The sequence below is a fragment of the Acipenser ruthenus genome, chromosome 3, assembly GCF_902713425.1.
Source record: "Acipenser ruthenus chromosome 3, fAciRut3.2 maternal haplotype, whole genome shotgun sequence".
Lineage (NCBI taxonomy): Eukaryota > Metazoa > Chordata > Actinopteri > Acipenseriformes > Acipenseridae > Acipenser > Acipenser ruthenus.
The window spans coordinates 9,060,977-9,082,698 of record NC_081191.1 but is presented as its reverse complement, the minus strand read 5'-3'; the positions used below and the strand labels follow the sequence as shown (position 1 = coordinate 9,082,698).

Genomic DNA, 21,722 nt, shown 5'->3' with positions numbered 1-21,722 from the left:
GGGCATGCTAGCTATAAACTAGTGTGCTGCAGTGATATCGGATGGCAATGATCAGCTGTAGGAGTTGACTGCTGAAGACCAGGATGGCTGCTGCTGATTGGAAGCCTGAAGTGGATGCTGTAGCCAGGCTATACTCTGGAAAGCTGATGGATGGGACGGGGCTGTGCAAAAGCTGACTGAGCTGAGGCGAGCAAGGGAGACGCTGAAATGGAGAATGCTGTGAAGGTGGGGGCGGAGACTGGCACATGAGAGGCAGAAGTTAGAACTGCAACAGTGCTGGATCAACTGTCCATGCCATCTAGTCGAGTATTAAATGTAGACAAGGTATTTGCGAACGGCTGCATGAACTGCTTCATGTAATTAATTTTTGGTGCAGCTGTACCATGGAATCTTCAGCTGAAAGTAACTGCTGGGCTTCTGCTATACTTGCAGGCGCCTCTGGGGTGGTGACGTAAGCGCTTGGAGCTGGTGCTGCTAAGCGAGCAGGGGCGGGAGGGCAAGTGGAGAAAATGGGCTTTACTGAGACAAACTCACACAAAAATAAAAACAATGCGGTCTGATTGCTTCCAGATGGGATCTGGCTCTCTTTATCTATAGTCTGGCCAGTTCTTAAAGAAAAGCTGGGCAGGGAAGGAATCTTGTTGGTGTTTCCTTTTGGATTAGCGTGGCTGGGACGGCCCTGGGTCAGGGGCTGAAACAAAGGAAGGAGATGCCGCTGGAGGGATCAGGGTGTTCCGTGGTTTCTCGGGGTCGGAAGAGGAAGAGGTAGGTAGATCCATGCTTGATGTCAGGTCTGTTCTTAGTTCGGTAATCAAGTCAGGAAGTCGAGATGCGTGTTTTCAAAGCCGGGTCGGGTTGTCGTGCTGCAAGGTCAAAGTCAAATTGGGAAGTCGTGCGAAAAAAGGGTCAAGGCCGGTTTGGGTAGTCAGAGGTTCAGGAGTCGAAAATGGAATCAGGGAAGTCAGACAGGCAAGGTTTCATTCACGATAATCAATTTAATATTCTCTCTCTCGCTCTCTCTATATGGGTAAAAAAGCAAAACACAAGAGATAGAACTGAGCTGTGACTGGGTTTAAATAGGGAGTCAATGATGATAGGCAGGTGAAATTAGGAAGGGGCGAAGCCCTGGCTCACACCCCCCGAATCCCACAAAGTTAATATTAATTTATATATTTTTTAAATATAAGGTAGTTCACAGGGCCCAAAAAATATATTCTAATTTGATCTCTGATGATACACCTTACCAAAGTTGTATGTGAGTAAACTGTATAGCAGGACTATAAAATTCTTACTTAAAACTGTCTCAACACATGTACAGATGAAAGGGACAACAGCTACTATTACTGATTTGTTTTGCGTTCCAGGTGAAATTATACGTGATTTACTAGAATAGAATATTATAAAGACAGACAGAGGAAGGAGTTAAAAAGAAAATTAGTAATGAGTGCTGACGATGCCTCCTGCTACGAGCATGTAGTTAATGTGTTTACTATTTACAACTTCCTGTTAGAAGACACAGGTAGGACAACCAGATCTTACAAACTGTAACCTAATACATCTGCAGAGCACATCTGGATATTTATCATAGATCATCATTTCCTTTTGTAAATCAAAAAAGTTGTGTGCCTTTTTGGCTCAGAGAAACCCCCAAAGGCCCCTGTTCACATACAAATAAGATCAACAACTAACCTGTTTCTACTTAACCCTTCTATAAGCTGAAGGGTTAGAGCTGCAAACTGAATTGTAACATATATCTATTGCCTAGAAATCAAAGATTAATGGCAGCAGCAGTTATTCTTCAGGGTTGTCCTGCCTGTGTATTCAGGAATGCTTATTTGGATAAGACACATGCACAGACAAAATGTCTTACAAATCTTTAACAAAGGATAAATGGAAACATTTAGGTCTTAGATACTATTACAGTATTTATTTATCTGGCATTTATTTAGTTTAATTGTTTGCTATTTACTAACAGCTTATAATATCTGGATGTAAAAGCTCATTATGCAAAACAGGAACTGTAAAAGTAAATGAGATGGCATTATGCACCCAGACAGAATAATATCATTTAAAATATTAGGTTTGAACTATTTTCAAAGTCAACAAGGAAGGATTTTGCCAAAAGTGCAATATGACCACTTTTGGGAAAAACTTTTATGACATTCTCACTCATTCTACTGAAACATATAAATCAAGCATGATTTATCGGGGGAAAAAACTACTCGTCAGTACTTAAGGGGATGGTTCTAGAAGGTTCCAAAGATAAAAAGAATGTAGGCTAAAAGTTATTTACCACTAGCCCAATAGGACCAGGCAGAATGGAATTTAACAAAATCTGTAATATAGATCATGAGCTTGACACAGCACATAAACTATGATGTACATGTCTCAAGATCAGCATGGTTCAATGGCACATTTTATTTAGAATTATGAAACACCAGACAGAGATGCAGCTCTCTGATTGGTCAATCACACGTTCCATCCCCTGAAAATGTTCACAAGATCAGCACGGCTGGAGTGTCACCACAAAATATCGATAATTAAATATGAATACACCAAAGGGTAAACAGAAACAAAAAGGAGATGTTGGAACTGAAGAAAATGGGGACTCCGTGCACCCCTCCCACAACAATAAAGCAGGTGGTACACCTGACGAGTTTTCAATATAAAAAACAACGAGTCAGGAAAAGGATATACAACACTAACATTCTGCGAAAAAAAAACTAAAGTCATAACTCCCATATTGAAACAAAGACATTATAGAATAATGCATGAGGATTTTAATAATCCACTCTGTGCTGTACTTTCACTATACATTCAAAATACATATAGAAAATACCAGAAAATGTACAAGTTTTTTTAATTACATCCTTGGCACCTCCGACAACATCACCTACTTACTAGAGTTAATGCATATACATTTTTAGCAACTGTTCTTAATAATCAATCCAATATTCTCCAGAAAAATTTTATTCTATTAGAAAATGTTGGTCAATATGAGGTCCTTAATCTCTGGTAAAGAACATTGAATGTTATCGTTCAAACTATGTTTAATCACTGTTCCAAATCAATCTGCCGGAAAATACATAAATACAGTATCCATGTAAAAAACGGCTCAGGTCATTTAATGGCACAAAGCGGGCCTTACTTGGTGGTAAAGCCCTCTTCGTCAGGTTCTATTGCTTAATTAAAATACAAGTGGGATCAATAGGCAGCAGTGTGGAGTAGTGGTTAGGGCTCTGGACTCTTGACCGGAGGGTTGTGGGTTCAATCCCCAGTGGGGGACACTGCTGTTGTACCCTTGAGCAAGGTACTTTACCTAGATTGCTCCAGTAAAAACCCAACTGTATAAATGGGTAATTGTATGTAAAATAATGTGATATCTGTATAATGTGAAATAATGTATAATGTGATATCTTGTAACAATTGTAAGTCGCCCTGGATAAGGGCGTCTGCTAAGAAATAAATAATAATAATAATAATAGTAGCTCACACACACACACACATCACCGGTCACCTGATCATCCTTTTTTTAAAACAGCAGAAGGACACACCAATTAAATTCATTATCAAGAGCGTAAGTGCTCAATTAGCATGTTATTAGTAAGTAACAATGCTAAAAGCTGTTTTACAATCGAATGATGGCACTCCAGAGTGTTGGGATGTGCTGAAATATCACAATGGTGTGGGGTCAGAGGCTTAGCATATCACAACACCATCATTCTTAAACAAAGCATTAATCATGTCATCACAAATCTGTCTATACTGGAAATTGCAGAAGTAAGCAACCACAGTAATGGATTCAAAAACTGAGCGACTCATTGTTTGGTGACTTTCTTAGAACAGGTCCTGTCAAGGTGTTCAACCTGTTGATCTGGATCCATCTGGGTCTTAAACCCACCAGACTTGGTCAATTAGAAGCAGTTGTCTGCCTAATTGCAAAACATCATCCATGCCCTGGGTTTTTTTCAAATATGAAATACCCATGAAATAAAAAAGATAAATTGTGAAGATAATTAAATAAAATAAATAAAACATATTTATGGGTACATTACCATGTAAATGCATGTACATATAAAAACAAATAATAATTAGAAAATTAATTGATAAAATGAAAAATAAAAAAAAATATTGGGTTTCAATTATGCTCTGTGAAACCAGTCTAATTATAAAAACTGAAACATTCCTTTTACTCACAGTCTAGTCTACTTTAGCAGCACACAGACCAAGATTTCAGAAATAACTTGAATATACTGTAAAAAAAAACAGTGTGTATATGTACATAAACACATCAGAAAGTAACAAAATTTGCACACTGAGAAGGAAAAAAGTTACAAATGAAGACCATGGGTAATGGACCATATTCAGGAAATACCCGTGGAGGGAACAAAAATTGAACTTCTGTGTTGTCTCCATAGGTATTTCATCAAGGGATGCATTTTATTTTATTTTTTATTTTATTTTTTAAAATCTTTTACTTATAAAAAATGTAGTTGTCGCCAATGGTTTTCTCCCCAATTTGGAATACCCAATCATTATTTGTATCCCGGTTCACCGCTGCAAGCCCCTGGCGACTCGGGATCCACAGAGAGGCCACCAGACCTATAGTGCTGAAGGACAACACAGACCTGATGGCTCCACTGCAGAACCGCAGGCGCCCTATCGGCCACAGGGGTCGCTGGTGTGCAGTGAACCATGGATTCCGCACCCCCTAGGAACCCCCGGTCATGGTGGGCAGTGACATAGCCTGGATTCGAACCAGCGATCTCCAGGCTATAGGGTGGAGTGCGTTTACTGGATGCACCACTCGGGATCCCCAAGGGATGCATTTTAATCCATTATAGTAAACAGGTCAAGTGTAGGCAAAACTGCAGGTATTAAAATAGCTGCCGTCTCTTGAGAGCTCTGGGTGGCCAAAAGGAGTAGTCTACAAGTGCCCTCTGAAAATATTAAATTAATATAAATCATCCTTATTTAAAAGAAGAGAAACAATACATATTATTATTATTATTATTATTATTATTATTATTATTATTTTTTTTATTATTATTATTATTATTATTCCAAGACTTAAGTCACCCCGTTCCTGGTATGTGTAATTTTGACAGTTGACTTCATGCATGAGACAACACATTAAAAGATATACTGGAATGTTTGTGAATTGGGCATTTTAAAGATCATTGTCGTCAAAAAACAATACACTGCTGTACGTGACGCCAGGCAGACAACCTGAGTAGCTACTGTCTGCACTGTCTGTAAAAGTTAACTTGGGGGATAATAATAGGTGACTTTTATTGGGGAGCACCTTACAGTAAAGAATGAAGATGCTAATTCCCGAGTTGCAACCAGAAATGTAAACAATACAACCTAGCTTTGGGGTAGATCGGAATTGCCTGAAACAGTTCATAATGCCGAAAAAGTACTGAAAGTTAGGTCACGTGATCCAGGAAGATAGGAAACAGCACAGCAAGGTCCGACACATCTTCCAGGTCCCATACTGATTACAGGTATAATGCACTATTGCACTACTATCATTGTCATTGTAGATATAACTTGCTGTAATCCTAACTTGTTGCATCCTAGTTCATATTGTATTCGAGTAGTATTACTGCACTTACTGTAAACTATACCAACAGTAGCAAACATCTATTTATGTAACACTCACCTAAGATTAATGATTGATTTTACCAAAACCAACCAAGTAGATGCTGACCACTATATCAATGCACTAGTAACGTTTTATAGCAAAAAGATTAGAACCTGTATCTGTCAGTTTGTAAACTTTTTAAAACCTAACTTTAATCAAAAACAGATAGTATTTTAAACTATTCATGGCAAACAAGACTTTGACTGTAATGCCTTTAAGAGTTCACTGTAAAATGTATCTTAGCCTACATTTAATAATAATAATAATAATAATAATAATAATAATAATAATAATAATAATACAGTGAAACCCACTTAATGTCATACTCTGCATATTAAAATGTCCAGGCCAGAATATAAGGGGAGTCAATAATAATAATTTTAAAAAAATATTTGATAATATCACTTCAGTTATTATCCTACTCTAATTAATATCAGTCAAATGCATACGCTTTTTGATTGATTTGCACCACACTTAATATCATTTCAAACTGCATGCAGGGTCATGTTTCTTGTCATGCAGTAACTCCTGGCTGTGCAGCATCTGTTCTCACTTCTGTGTTTACTTTCAAATGAAATTGGAAAACGAAAAGATCTGGACAAACAACAAAAGCTGAAATAATTGCTCATTAGACCAATGACAAAATGTCACTATGAGAAATGACCAGCCTGTATAGGCCTCACATGTAAATAGGTTGCTGTTAAGGGTTTTATATGCGTGGAGGAGATGCAGGACAGCATACATGACAACAGTCCCTATATGGTCGGGACAGTCCCGATTTCCTGTGCTCTTCGTGCGGCTGACACATCTGCTGATCACTAACTTATACAAAGGTAAGAATGCTTCATTATGTCTATTTTTCCTGTCATGATGGTCGTGTGGTGTTGAGTTGGGGGGGGGGGGGATACGTCTATTATATGATAATGAGTGTTTTTTGCGTATGACTCCTCCCATGTGTGTGATGCGTATGACCCCCCCCCCGGAGACGAGTGTCCTGCTTTGTAATTTTACTTTTAATATGAATTAATGTACACTGTAAAGTGCAAAGTGAAAAGTGAAACAATTGTCTCTCAATAGCAACCTTAGAATTGTAATATACAGGGTAATTGGATAAAAAATATTTCACTATGGTGTTAGACCGCCAGGGTGGCAAATTATTATTATTTTTTTTGTTGTACTATAAAAATACTACAGTATAAAAAGCAACATAGCATGGGAAATAAACACTGTACCGTGGGACAAACGATGAACCCAGTAATATCTGAAGTCCATTCCAAGGAAGGTCAGCCACCAAGTCCAAGGGGAGTCCCAGGGAAGCTCCAGTAAGCTGTTGTTGTTCCAAACATAGATGTATGTAGACAGCTCCAAACTTTTTGCCAAGACTCTAAAAATAATGAAAGACTTTTTTTTTTTACTTTGAAGACATTTAACAATGTTTAGAAATATTAAAAATAAATGTAGGACATCCTGTTGTGAAAGGTGCTATGTAAGTACAATGTTGTTGTTGTAATAATAACACATTGGGTTACTGTAGATTTGTCTCAAAGCTTTTCACTTTAATTTAACAAAAAAGCACCAAATAAGTTACTTACTTAAAACATATACTGTAGTAAACAACCCAGACACTTATTCTAGGGGCTTGTAAATTGTCAGAAGTTGTTTTTATTGCTTTAAGAAAAACTAATTTACTCACGCACTTGTATTCTCAACACTATAGATTTTGGGATACTGCAGCTTTAACTAATGTTTTGAAGCAGTGACTCGCCAGAAAGGTGTCACACTGAAACACATTCAACAATCTGGTTTAGCTCTCCAAAGATCACCTGTTATTCTCTCCTATTCACAGAGATAAGATATCAACCATTTACATACCGAATGTTATGTTTTGTCCTTGCCTGGTACAACACTGGCATTTATTTGTATTGGCAACCTAAACATTGCAGGTGCATTTACTATCAATATCTGTAACCCAGACAACATTAAGCAAAACAAATAATAATAATAATAATAATAATAATAATAATAATAATAATAATAATAATAATAATAATAATAATAACACTATGTAACACAATTTTTGTTCCTGGGTAGTAAGTGTTATTTCCTAATTGCTTATGCCTCAAAAGTATGGGAAATGGCTATTATTCCCCACAAACTTTGCTTTTGTGACCAGACAGTGATATTTTGAAATTTACCTATTTCCAATGAGAAAACGGGCGAATTTGTGTATTTTCGTTCACATAAAGTCAGAAAAAAACAACATATGAATCCAAATTAACATGTATTTATACTAAAGTAATACAAAAATGACTACAAAAGATTTAGAAGTGAGTAGTTTTTCGAGATTTACGATTATACTGTAAATCACTTTCACAAATCAGCCCCCAAATGTAGTCTCCCATCATGTTCTCGTTATACTGTCCTTGGTAGCGGCGTTCAAAGTCCAGTATATCCTGGTGGAAGCGCTCGCCTTGCTCCTCCGAGTACGCTCCCATGTTCTCCTTGAATTTATCAAGATGAGCATCAAGGATATGGACTTTGAGGGACATCCTACAGCCCATTGTGCCGTAGTTCTTCACCAGAGTCTCAACCAGCTCCACATAGTTTTCGGCCTTGTGATTGCCCAGGAAGCCCCGAACCACTGCGACAAAGCTGTTCCAAGACGCTTTCTCCTTGCTAGTGAGCTTCTTGGGGAATTCATTGCACTCCAGGATCTTCTTTATCTGTGGTCCGACGAAGACACCGGCTTTGACCTTTGCCTCAGACAGCTTAGGGAAGAAGTCTTGAAGGTACTTGAAGGCTGCCGACTCCTTATCTAGAGCTCTGACAAATTGTTTCATAAGGCCCAATTTGATGTGCAGTGGTGGCATCAGCACCTTCCGGGGGTCCACCAGTGGCTCCCACTTGACGTTGTTCCTCCCCACAGAGAACTCGGTCCGCTGTGGCCAGTCCCGCCTGTGGTAGTGCGCCTTGGTGTCCCTGCTGTCCCGAAGGCAAAGATAGCAGGGAAACTTGGTAAAACCGCCTTGGAGACCCATCAGGAATGCCACCATTGCAGCCTCTTTATGCTATCTCAGAAAAATGCAGATATGTATCCACTTAGGCAGCTGGAACTAAACTGAACTGGTGGGCTTAAGGCCCCTGTATTTATACTACTATTTATATTACTGGAAAGTTCTAGAAAGTTCTAGAAGTTACTCCAAGTTTACTCAGCACTGAATCTATTGGAATGTTCTGGAAAATAGGTAAATTTCAAAATATCACTGTCCTGGTCACAAAAGCAAAGTTTGTGGGGAATAATAGCCATTTTCTATACTTTTGAGGCATAAGCAATTAGGAAATAACACTTACTACCCAGGAACCAAAAAAAAAAGAAAATGTGTTTCACAGTGTAATAAAACAGTGCGAATTCTGTATCAGCAACAGGTGAGGGGTCTGTTCCTAACAGCAATGCACCTAAGTGTGGCACTAGTTAAGTATGGACAAAATGGTGGCCTATTACAAAACACTCAAAGTGGCAAATCGTATAAAAACTTTCAGCTAACAAGGTTTTGTTTGAAATCCAGCTCAATTTCCTGTACAGGTGCAAACCTTTGCACAGACTCCCAATTTAATACCCAGTCATCAAGTAACTGCATATTGGAAGTGACAGAAAACAGCACCTAACGGTACATGCAGTGCAATGTCAGTTTCACTTTTATTTTATGAGACATGGGACCTCTGCTGGAACCTTCCAGATAATTTTGGGCTTTTCTTGAATTTCATGGTACCTCTTTTTTCCTTAGCTAGGAGAGCTTTGTGCGACTCCTTAAACATCTATGTAAATGCTACCAAGTTGAGCACATGTTGTGCTGTCTGATTAGAGCTAATATACTATACTTCTGTAATAGACACATAGGCCCATATTCATAAAACTTACCGTCTCCTTTATTGTGCCAGTAATAGTGTTTAACATGACAGTATTTCATTGGGTGATGCTTAAATGCCATTTACCATCAAAAAACATCACTCATCGCAAAGTTAGAATGATTTGCCTTTAGAGACCAATTTTCTCATTAGCATATTAATCTGATTCATAATTCTGTATCGTGCCGTTAATTGACCCTTACCGGCATCATAATTGAATAATTTCGTTTAGGAACGTGTATTTAAGCCAATAGTAATAATAATTAAAAAGGAAAAAAAAAGTTTGTTTAATTATCCAATAATTAAGTAATTTAAGTATTTTGTTATTTGTAACGCATACATTAAATTGCATTGTTAACTCGTCTGAACAGGAAAACAAATTACGTTTGTAGCCTATTTGTTGCTCTAAGAAAATGCCAGGCTTTGGTGTGCTTGTGTGGAACATGATCCTCTCAGAAGAGTGAGAAAACCCTGCAGATTTAAGCTGTGACTTACACTATATTAGTCTGATGATGTGATTCATAACAGGTATCAATTTAACAGCACAATTATTCACCTTTTGGGGAACTAACATGTACCAAGGAGTCGAACTGCTAGAAACAAGGCTGCCCCTGTATTAATGAGTATTAAATCAGTGCATGATAAGGATTCTGATTCTGGCAAATTTTGCACTAGTACAGTAGTCTCTGGCTAAGAGAACACCCCTTGGGAAGCAAGCAAATGTATACCTAAAGTGTTCTATAAAACTGAGTTAGCCACCAGACATAATATGAATGAATGTATTGCTTGTCATGACACACATGCATCAACATATGAAATGAACTGAATAAATAAAAGCAAAATAATAGGCAAGTGTATGTTAAACTATTATAATAAAGTAACAGAAAAAACTAACATTAATAAAACTAAAGAAAAAAAAAACATGGTCAAAAAGCTTAAATCGTTAGGTGCTATGAAATTAGCTGGCGGGTGTGTTTCGGTCTATCACAATGGCAGAGGCAAAAATAATGGCTGATACTTAGGGTTACCTTACTGTTAATAAAAACTAACTGTCAAAATAAATTAACACAGCATCCCTACACATGTTACGAAATGCAGCAGCAATATACAAGTCATGCACATTATTTAACAGAATGGTGAAGCACCTCACCAGAACGAGAAACACCAAATTGCTTGGCGACTTGTGTCTGATTCAGGTTTTTTTCAAGAGCTCGAACAATTTCCAACTGTGTAGCAAGAGAAACAACGTTGCATTTTGTAGTGCTGAGGTGCACTCGTGGAAATCAGAATACAAAATAATTCAATGATATGAGGGGGGTTCTGGAAAGATTTATTAAACCAATCAGTGTGCCTTAAGACACTCTCGCGATGAAGTTTTTTCTGTATCCATTGTGAATGAATCGCTAGCGGTGCTAAGAAGGTGTTCTTCTGGCGAAGTTACTGTACCTTCAGCTGGAGCATATGCAATGGGAAAAATCTGTTTCACCACAAGGGTGTTCCCTTAGGCAAAGTGTTCTCTTAGGAGGTGTTCCTATACGCAGAGATTACAATACCTTAAACATTTGAAAATACTAAATCGGGAGTGGGGGTGTGGTGCAATCTGTGATTTCTTTTTACTGTTTCCCCTGTAGAGAGGCGTCCGCATCCTTCTATCTAAGTACAGATGGCGATTGCAGTAACAACATACCAGCCATGACTTTTGCAGACATTAAAGGTTTGCTGACATAAGGGGGGTTAACAGTACAGTTTTGAGCAAGACAGGAGAGAATCTGTCAAAATCCGAGAGAAGGGTTCAAAATACGGTAGACTCCTGGTGAATACGGGAGTTTTGACTGGTCTGGACTACTGTATATTCATCACTGCGGTTCGCAGAAAACTAGTAGGCTACTTTGCTTTACATATATTTCATAGCATTCCATCTACCGATAAGAGGCAGGTCAAGGCATTTTAAAGTAAATGATATTTGATTACGCCCCCCAACGCGTACGTGTGTTTACTATTTACAGTTATGGCCAAAAGTTTTGCGTCACCCTATAGAATTAATCAATTTTGATTAAAATGTTGATTATTTTTCGATTAAAAACCTGCTGAATAATATGTTAACATATTGAATTACATACCGCTTTGTAGTTTTGAGAAATGTGATATTTTGAAATCTAACATGAAATACTGTATTACTATTATGGTTTCTTGTAGACTTTTGCTATATCATTTTGTAAGTTTCTTTGATTATATGATGTTAAATACAATATGTAAATTATGTTCATATAGATATGTAATTGTCTCATTGTAAAATTATTGGTGATGCAAAACTTTTGGCTATAGCTATATGCTGAAAAATACATTATTTGTGTCAAGCAGGATTGTTAGTTAGTTCAAGAAGTTGTATTTAGTAACTACAAATAAATTGCAAGAAAGATGTAGCGTTTTCTAATCCTATTTAGCTATGAAACCGAACAGTATTGTGTGACAGGCAGGGTTTTTCAATCTAGCTATATATATTTATTTTAGTTTTGTATGGTAAGGTGTACTGTATGAGAAACAGATTTGAGATGTTATTGTATGTATTGTGTTTGAATGAATTGTGCAGGTATTTGCAAACTGGGGGAATTACAAAAGCATAGAGGTGATTTTTCTGCCATTTGACAATTAATTGTATTTTAATGTAACTGTTGTGTGCTGTCTTTCTGTGCCATTTGTCATTCAAACGAAAGTTTTAAATGTAATATTATGAGAAAAATAACCAGAGCTAAACCAGCTCTTTTCAACCGGTGATCCGCTGAGCCAAAGTTGCCCCGCGGCTCAAGAAAAAAAAAAAAACGCTGGAATAAAAATGTGGAAAGAATACAGTGTTGCTTGTGAATCTTTAATGACAAAGATAGTTTGTGGTACAGACAAAGGATTCCGTGTGTATGTGGAACCTACTTACCAGAACAAACAGATATTGTGTGGAACAGCAGGACAAAGAGTGAGGCTCCTGCTGAAAAAAAAATACAACTGTGATCTACCTTATCCAGGAATGGAGGACTCCTTCTGGATTTGAAGTAGCTGAAAAAAACATCTGATTACATGGACTGTATTATTAATACTCAGTAGCATTCAGACCTGAAAGAACACGCACTGGGATAAACAAACAAGCCTAGTTTTCTTTTAAGCTGCATCCGCAGTAACTGCACTTTTGTTATTGGTTATACTTGGAGGAAATAACCTGTTTAATCCACTGCTAATACTTTGTGCACATTTAATCAGTGAATAATGTGTGAAGAAGGATTCAATTTGTTACTGTGATGTAAAGTGATAAACCCAGTGCTGCAAGAACAGTGTACTACCCTATAAAGGACTGTGTTATTTTAAAAAGGGGACACTGCAGCCAAAATACAAAGGAACAGAAGTCAAGGGGTGGATTTCAATACTTTATTTAAATATTGTGACAAACATTTTGAAGGGCTGCAGGGCCTAAGGACCAGAGGCCGCTGTCCTGAAAGCAAAGAAAATAGTAATAAGGAAAACGTGGAAAATAAATACTGTTGTGCAGTAGTTAGTAATACTTACCTTGTGTGTGAGTGCATCCCCTTCAGGTCCTCTGGGTCCGCTGTGTGGGAAACCCTGGTGGCCAACTCTGGAAACAGCAAAAGGCAATACCTGTGGAAAGAGAAAACCAAACACCTGAGACGAGCACGGATCCCTGGGGAATACTTACCTGGAGAAGCATACTTGTCCTCAACGCTCCAAAGAATCTCAGGACTAAGATTTACTTGACAAGCCCTCACCATAGGAATTCCCATTACTGTGGTATAATTACCAGTCACCCTCACCCTACTGTTTGTCATGTGTTGTACTTCTTTTTACCTGGTGAAGGCTAGTTTCAGCAGGGCTAGACAGGGAAAAAGAACAACCGCGTTCTGAACAAAGCAGAGGTGAACCGCGTTCTGAACGAAGCAGAGGTGAACCGCGTTCTGAACGAAGCAGAGGTGAACCGCGTTCTGAACGAAGCAGAGGTGAACCGCGTTCTGAACGAATACTTTGATTGATGTGGCCTTGATTGGCATGAATATTACGATATCTGTACAGATGGTGCAGTTGCAATGACCAGGCTTCATTCAGGCCTGGTAAACCAAGTGAAGCAAGTTGCTCCGAATTGTCAGTCAATTTGGTGTTCCATTCATTGCAAAATGCTAGCCATCAAGAAAATGAGTGAGTGTCTTCATGAAGCTTTGAACCATGTGGTGAGAGTTGTAAATTTTATCAGAGCCAACGCTCTGAACACAAGGATGTGCGAAGAGATGGGAGCGGAGCACATGCAGCTGCTACTGCACACAGAGGTTTGGTGGCTATCAGAGGAAAGGTTCTCACTCATGTCTGTGAACTTCGAAATGAGCTCAGAGTGTTTCTGTTACAAAAGAAACCTGCCCTGGCAGAAATGTTCAGTGATGATCGAATTTATCTGGTTGCATATCTTGCTGATATTTTTTCACAGATGAATGAACTGAACCTGTCTCTTCAGGGTAAGGAGTCAAGCATATTTTGTCTGACAGATAAAATGTGGGTGTTTAAGTAGAAACCTTTTACATGGAGGAAGAAAGCTGAATCAAACATTTACCATATATTTCCGACCATAGCTGAGGCCATGGGAGAAGGAACACTTGAGCCGGATAAAAGAGCCCCGTTGACGAGCACTGTGTCAAACCATCTTGCTTCCCTCTCATTGAAATTCAAGGAGTACTTTCCAAAAGCTGAAGACCATCACATTGGAAGCGAGAACAACGTTTTGTCATCTGGACTGAGTGACAACGGCCTGAAAGCAACCTTTGAGCAACACAGCTTGCTGGCTGCATCGTGGATCAGAGTGCAGCCTGAATTTCCAGAGCTAAGTGATATATATATGTATTTCTTGATTAACAAATAAAATGTATTCCAAAGATATCAAGTGTTTTTTTAAAACTTACTAGGGGCCTGGCCGCAGAGAGCTGACTAATTTAAAAGCCGGTCTGCAGAATCAAAAAGCGCTGTTATATACTGTAGCAATCTGTGCATTTGTGTGTATGTACCGTTTTGTGTTTGCATACCGTATGTGTTATTCCCTCCCCGCTGTATTCCGCCATTGCTTGTGTACCATGTAACCCGCTGTTAGTTTGTCTGCCCTGGTCTGTTACCCTCATTGGTTATTGTTTGTCTGTCTGTGCCCATTGGTCCTGGTGTCGGCCAGTGGGATGTGTCCTAAACCTGGTAACCTTTTGCATAAGGGGGCGGGCTAAGCCTATAAGGAGGAATGCAGCGAAGCGGACAGAGCAGTGGTCTCTGAATGGATGTGGAGATAGTGTCCGATGAATAAAAATAATTAAACTGAAAGCAGCATGTCTTCTCCATTTCTTGCCTCAGGCGAAACACTACAATACTTTCTTGTGCGTTGCAAAGGAAACGTGTGCTAACATTAAATTATCCTTTTTTTTCCTTCACCAAAAGTAAAATATGTAAAATATGAACTGTGACAACACATTACATTTCTGATGGTTAAAGTTATTTTTCAGGAAGGCATGTGCATATAAGCTATATAAAAAATTAAATATTATTTTAATCAAAAATCGTATACTGCGCCTACACGAACCTCTCACTCCCGTCCAGCACCTGTGTGTGCAATTATTATTATTTTTAAAACTGACATCTCCATATTTTAGATAACCTGCCTGTCTCCAGACATGTTTGTAGCCATAACGTGACGGTGTAGATAGACGGTATATGCCATTGATGTCTTAAGTAGGGGACACGGCTCATTTGTATAACTGACAATTGGTTAGATAAAATCATTCAGTAACCATCTGTGACGGTAAATCACATCTAATCCAATTACTGGCTGGTAAAATAACCAGGAAGTAGTTTTATACTGTAAACCGGGTGTTTAATACTGCCCCGGAATTTGTTTTTTAAATTACCGCCATCTTTTATGAATATGGCCCATAATATCAGCTGTCAATACACTTTTAACTTACTGGATGATTAATGATTTTTTTAAAGAGAATTTTAAAGGAGAGTTTTAAACTGTAAAATACTTCTAATAGAATATATATATATATATATATATATATATATATATATATATATATATATATAGAGAGAGAGAGAGAGAGAGAGAGAGAGAGAGAGAGAGAGAGAGAGAGAGAGAGAGAGAGATTAACAGCGATACTTACCCTGGAAGTCTGGATAGGACACCTGTGGAAAGTGAAGTAATTTCATCATTAACCCTGATGGCAGGCTGCCCATTCTTAACCCAGCTCAGCAAGAACTCAAGGACCACCATTCCGATAAAGAAATGGGTAGCCTAGAAGAAGCCAAAGTAATACATGAGTAACACAAGAAAATAAACAACTTGTATTCTGTAATGTATTTAAACTAGATATTTTTGTAACAGATCAGTCTCGTTCTACAGTACAAGAAAATAGGTCTGGAGTACATGTGTTTCTGTATCCAAGACTGCACACATTTTATTAAAGAGTTTACAGGTCTATGAAAGTGTGAGTGGTGCAGTGCAACAAACGCAATATCCAGACAGGATTCTCCCAAAAATGTCTGTGTTTTATTTTAAAACAATCCAAAACAATAACAATCCGCCCCTCTACCAGTTATGGTATCTGGGAGAAACGCGGCAGGTTTCAGTCCTGATAATGATAAAAGAAAAACACTCCTCCTCTACAAATGACACAAGACAGACAATAACAAACACACATATACTCCAGGTGTGTGTTTACTCAGCGCAAGGCAGAGTACTGATGTAGCTGCTTTCCCTTTGTACCCGGAAACGCCTCCCTGCAATCAACCCGTCGCCATCTCCACTAGAGGGCCATCCCGCAGCTGATTGCAATAGAGTCCTTTCAGGTACGTGCAACTACACACACCCCCTAATATGGTCACCTTCCGGTTTCCACCTACCGTCAAAGCGGTCCATCTAGGAGGAAGCCTACCAGCAACCTTACACAGCGCCCTTTCTGGTCGGGAGGGAGATTTACAGTTTGAATCCTTTCCCTCTCTGTCACAGGGTCTTTATATAAAACTGACTTTTCTGATAGTTGAGTGCTGATATATTCTAATAGTTCTGCAACCTAAGTTAAACTAAAAGACAATGTTCTGAAACATCCAAGAAATACATATTAGGCTCTTAAAAAATGCTCAAGAGACTGAGAAACTGTGAGTTTGAACTAAGGCTTTGCATGGCAGAGTACAACATATGTCCAGCAGATGTTCTTAAATTTGCTTTTTCCAGATATAGAGAATAATAGTAGTGTGCTGTATATTAAGTTATTCATAAAGAAAACATTATAGTGATGGGATTACTGCACTAGGGTTAGTTTGAATGGCAAACTGAAACCTGTGCCCCATCTTCATAAATGCTTAGGTGAACATGATAATGAGGCCAGTCCCACAATTGTTGGCCAATTGTTTGCCCTGTAATCAAAATGAAGCCTAATATACCAATAGCGAGAAAGACTGTTTTCTGTCTATGTTCTACTTCAAACCTCTGACTTCAATAGAATCAGGCTTTCAGTGACAAGCTGCTTTGTAAAGCTGTCAATGCAAGCCTTTGTAAAGTCCCTGTATATCAGAAGTGGAACGTATATTGCAGAATATGGCCATTTGAAATGAAAGTCAATTGCAGAGAGATTCTGCTTGTCATTTAATGTCTTGTCTAGAAAAGTTTAATTGACGTGCAATATTAGAATTCCTTACAGCGGTGTAATGCACTCACCAAAAACATACAGCTATAGCACATGTTCAGCTGCCAAATATAATTACAATCAATTGCTGTAATTTAACATATTAAAACATTTGTGTTCTTTCTCAATTCAATAATGGCATGTAGCATAACCCGTAACTTAAACGGATGTATCTTATTTGGCAGTAAGATAACACTTTTCTTTTATGCAGCTGTATTCCCAGTTTAATTTCTTCAACAAAAAAAATTATTTGTTTCTAACTGAATGCAAAAAAAAATTAAACTTTACATGTCCTTAGGTATAATGCATATTTTATAGAAGAAAGAATATAGAATAAATGTAATATTCAAATCTTAATGAAAACATTAGATAACATTAGTAACGTATCTTATTTTGGTAAAAGATGGTTACTGCACCGCATTAAGAAAAAAAAGTCAACCTAATCTGCAAGATTTCCAATTTGATTTTACCTAATGTGTATTGTTTTCTAGTACATATACAGAAGCATACAGAATGCAGAAAGAACGTTAGCCTTTAGATTGCTTTAGCTCGTACTGTACAGTACATCAAAAAAGGATTGGGATTGATGCTGTAGAGACTACAATATTGTATACATCTACAGTGAATTCTACAGTCACTTCTTATGCTTTTCTGAACATCCCTACAAAAATCTGGACTAAACTGGGATCATTCTAAAATTGGTTTTCAGAAGCAAATAATCACAAGATGTTAAACATTATTTATCTCACTAAAACACCATACATTCTGGCAATTTACCCTGTAATAAAAATGGGTTATTACAGCCATGCCTGGATTTTAATTGACACTTTAATGCATTGCTCCATCTCATGCAAAAGAGTTTATAGCAGGCCATTAAAAATGCTTACTGCCCAATAACAAGCACATGCATTGACTCAGAAGCAGTGTGCATATTGCGAGGCACAGGACTGAAAAAGTGAACGTTAACATCTTAAAACAACAAATCAAGGCCCAATGTACCTGTATTTGCTACAAACAAACACCCAGTATTTATTAAGGAATCAAGTAGTTGTCACTCTCTTCCTGGTGCTTTTCTTAGAGAGAGGTATGACTTTCTTTAATTAAAAGAAAGTCATACCTCTCTCTAAGAGAGTGTGGAGTAGTGGTTAGGGCTCTGGACTCTTGACCGGAGGGGACACTGCTGCTGTACCCTTGAGCAAGGTACTTTACCCAGATAGCTCCAGTAAAAACCCAACTGTATAAATGGGTAATTGTATGTAAAAATAATATGATTTCTTGTAACAATTGTAAGTCGCCCTGGATAAGGGCGTTTGCTGAGAAATATAATAATAATAATAATAATAATAATAATAATAATAATAATAATAATAAAACACCTTCAAAGGAAGGCACTTGAGTAGGGATGGGGGAAATCTCAAAAGCATCTTAAAAATGATCACCTGCTGGACATAGTCTGGAACCTCCTTCTCTTTTCTGAATGGAGTTTCATTTGTAGGAGGCTGTGTGGTCCAGTGGTTAAAGAAAAGGGCTTGTAACCAGAAGGTCCCCGGTTCAAATCCCACCTCAGCCACTGACTCATTGTGTGACCCTAAGCAAGTCACTTGACCTCCTTGTGCTCCGTCTTTCGGGTGAGACGTAATTGTAAGTGACTCTGCAGCTGATGCATAGTTCACACACCCTAGTCTCTGTAAGTCGCCTTGGATAAAGGCGTCTGCTAAATAAACTAATAATAATAATAATTCGGCGTCATAACATCATACGAATATCTTGAGACAGAGAAACAGTTGGCTTTTGTGAACAGCCATGCTGATACATAGAGTTTAAAAGGAATGTATTCTCACATGGATTGTCAGTGCTATAGTTTTTACATGCATGATTAAATTAATCCAAAGGTCCAACTGTACTGTTTGTGCAACTTTGCTTCAGATAGAACAAAGATTAAACTGTTATAATTAAAAGTGGTGCTGAAAGATAAATATGCCGTGGTCATGTGATAAGACTCTCTCTGAGGATTGTGGGATTGGCGGAAGGAGTATGTATTTGGTGTTTGTACATATGTGTTTATTTATTTGATCGTTGAGTCTTTGTTTCACTCTCATCCACCGACACAGGGTCCGTTGCTCACCAGACGCCGGTGTATCGGTGGAAGACTACCTCCTGGCAGCCAGCATGGTTGTGGGAAGCAATAATATCATATCCGCGTCAAGAATGAATAAAGCTGTAGTAATGTTTTTTAGCAGAACACAGCTAGTTGATAAAATAGTTGAACACGGCATTCTTATTAAAGGGAATTTAGTGCAGGTTTCGGCATTAGCGACACCTGTAACTAAAGTCGTTTTATTGAATGTGCCTCCCTTTATTAAAAATGAACTTTTAGAAAGAGAATTGAGTTGGTAAAGAAAACTTATGGGTTCAATAAAACCGCTGTCGCTGGGCTGTAAAGACCTGGGGTTGAAACATGTACAGTCATTCAGAAGACAGGCTTTTTAAATGTTGAACAACCCTAGTGCTGTTATTGAGGTGGCATGAACCTTTCATGTAGAGGGAGTAAGCTGTGTGGTGTTTGCTAGTTCAGACGTGATGAGATATTTTAAGTGTGGGAGTCCAGAACTCCAGAGGAAATCATACCCGATGACAAAGCAGGGACATGCTATTGCTGACGGGGCAGAGGTAGGGGTGATCGGGGAGCACGGGAGGAAGAACCGGCGTCCAAACCCACAGCCAGAAAGGGCAAGAAAAAAGGGAGAATTCAGTAGGGGAAGGCAGGATCCCCGTAAGTGAAGATGATGATGTGTTTATTACTCCATAAAAGAAGAAAAAAAATAAAAATAAAAATGATCTAAATTCACCAGAGGGTGAAGGTAAGGCAGAGCACGGCTCTGAGACGCTGTACAGCACTGAGCCCCAGGCCGGCACTGTAGGGGATCCTGCCCAGCCCAACTCCCAGCTGCAGCAGGTGGACACTGATCTGGGAAAGGATAGGACGAGCTGCGGGGAGCGGGGAGACATGGATGAAGGAGATATCTCTGACTCCTGATTGTTCTCTGACATCCCCGAGTGCCAAACCGCTCGGTGTAACATTGTATATCCACTTAAAATGATGAACGATTTCCTTGACAAAATGAAAGGAATGAGTGGTGTGGATGTAGCAAACTTTTTTCTGATTTAAGATCTTTTATTAAGTCCACAGAACTAGCATTAACCCTTTGCGGTCCCATGTTGGACCTAGTCCGACATTGCAATTATTCCTACCCGGTCCAATGTCGGACCCTGCCCGACATCATCAAAAAAACGCAAAAAACAGGTTTCTAGTCGTTTTTTCTCCGGAAAAACCGAGAAAACCATTCAATGGCCGAGTGGGAGCGACAGGGCGTATCTCATGAATAGTCATACTTGCCCCTGGCATCAGATAGGGGCGGCCATAAGGAAACAAGCTGGTTGATACTGCATCAGCGCTCAGAGAATATCCCGGACATTTGCAAAGCTTTTTTCAGATGTTATAGTAATAAAATAATGACTTGGATTGCATTATTGAGGCGTTTGGTGAAAAAATGAGTGATCAGGAGATGATTGATCGTTATGTACGACTATTATTATTATTATTATTATTATTTATTTATTTTTTAGCATATGTGAAAGCTATAGCGAACGAAAGGGTGGGGCGGGGCTGGAGATGCCTAGTGAGTGCTTTGTTGATATGCAGGGCCTTTTAAACCTGTTTGACTGTGGAAAAAAATACTTTTAAACAGCGCGTCTAAAATTAACCGCGCATGTGAAAATAAATTGGACCTGACGCGCCTGACACGCACTTAATAAATGGACTGCAAAGGGTTAAAGAAGGCAACAGTGAAAAAGCTAGACATGCCAAAATGATACAGGCTTAAAAAGATACAGCGTACTGTACGTGACAGAAAAACAAAGAATAATTCTTAAAATATATAGCTTTTATATATATATATATATATATATATATATATATATATATATATATATATATATATATATATATATATATATAAAAGCTATATATTTTATATATATATATACAGTGCCTTGCATAAGTATTCACCCCCCTTGGACTTTTCCACATTTTGTAGTGTTACAACCTGGAATTGAAATGGATTTAATTAGGATTTTTTGTCACTGATCTACACAAAATAGTCCATAATGTCAAAGTGGGGAAAAAAATCTACATATTTTTTCAAAATTATTTACAAATAAAAAACTGAAAAGTCTTGATTGCATAAGTATTCACCCCCTTTGCTGTTACACCCCTAAATAAGCTCTGGTGCAACCAATTGCCTTCAGAAGTCACATAATTAGTTGAATGGAGTCCACCTGTGTGCAATTAAAGTGTCACAATAGCTCAGATTAAATACGCCTGTTTCTGGAAGGCCCCAGAGTTTGTTAGAGAGCATATTATTATTTTTATTATTTGTTTATTTAGCAGACGCCTTTATCCA

General features: G+C 38.3%; 1 pseudogene; it reads right to left on the bottom strand.

The window, feature by feature from the left end:
• LOC117435829 (alkylglycerol monooxygenase-like) overlaps nucleotides 1-19,454 on the bottom strand; it is a 47,092-nt pseudogene extending 27,638 nt beyond the window's left edge.
• Nucleotides 19,455-21,722: the final 2,268 nt, after the last annotated feature.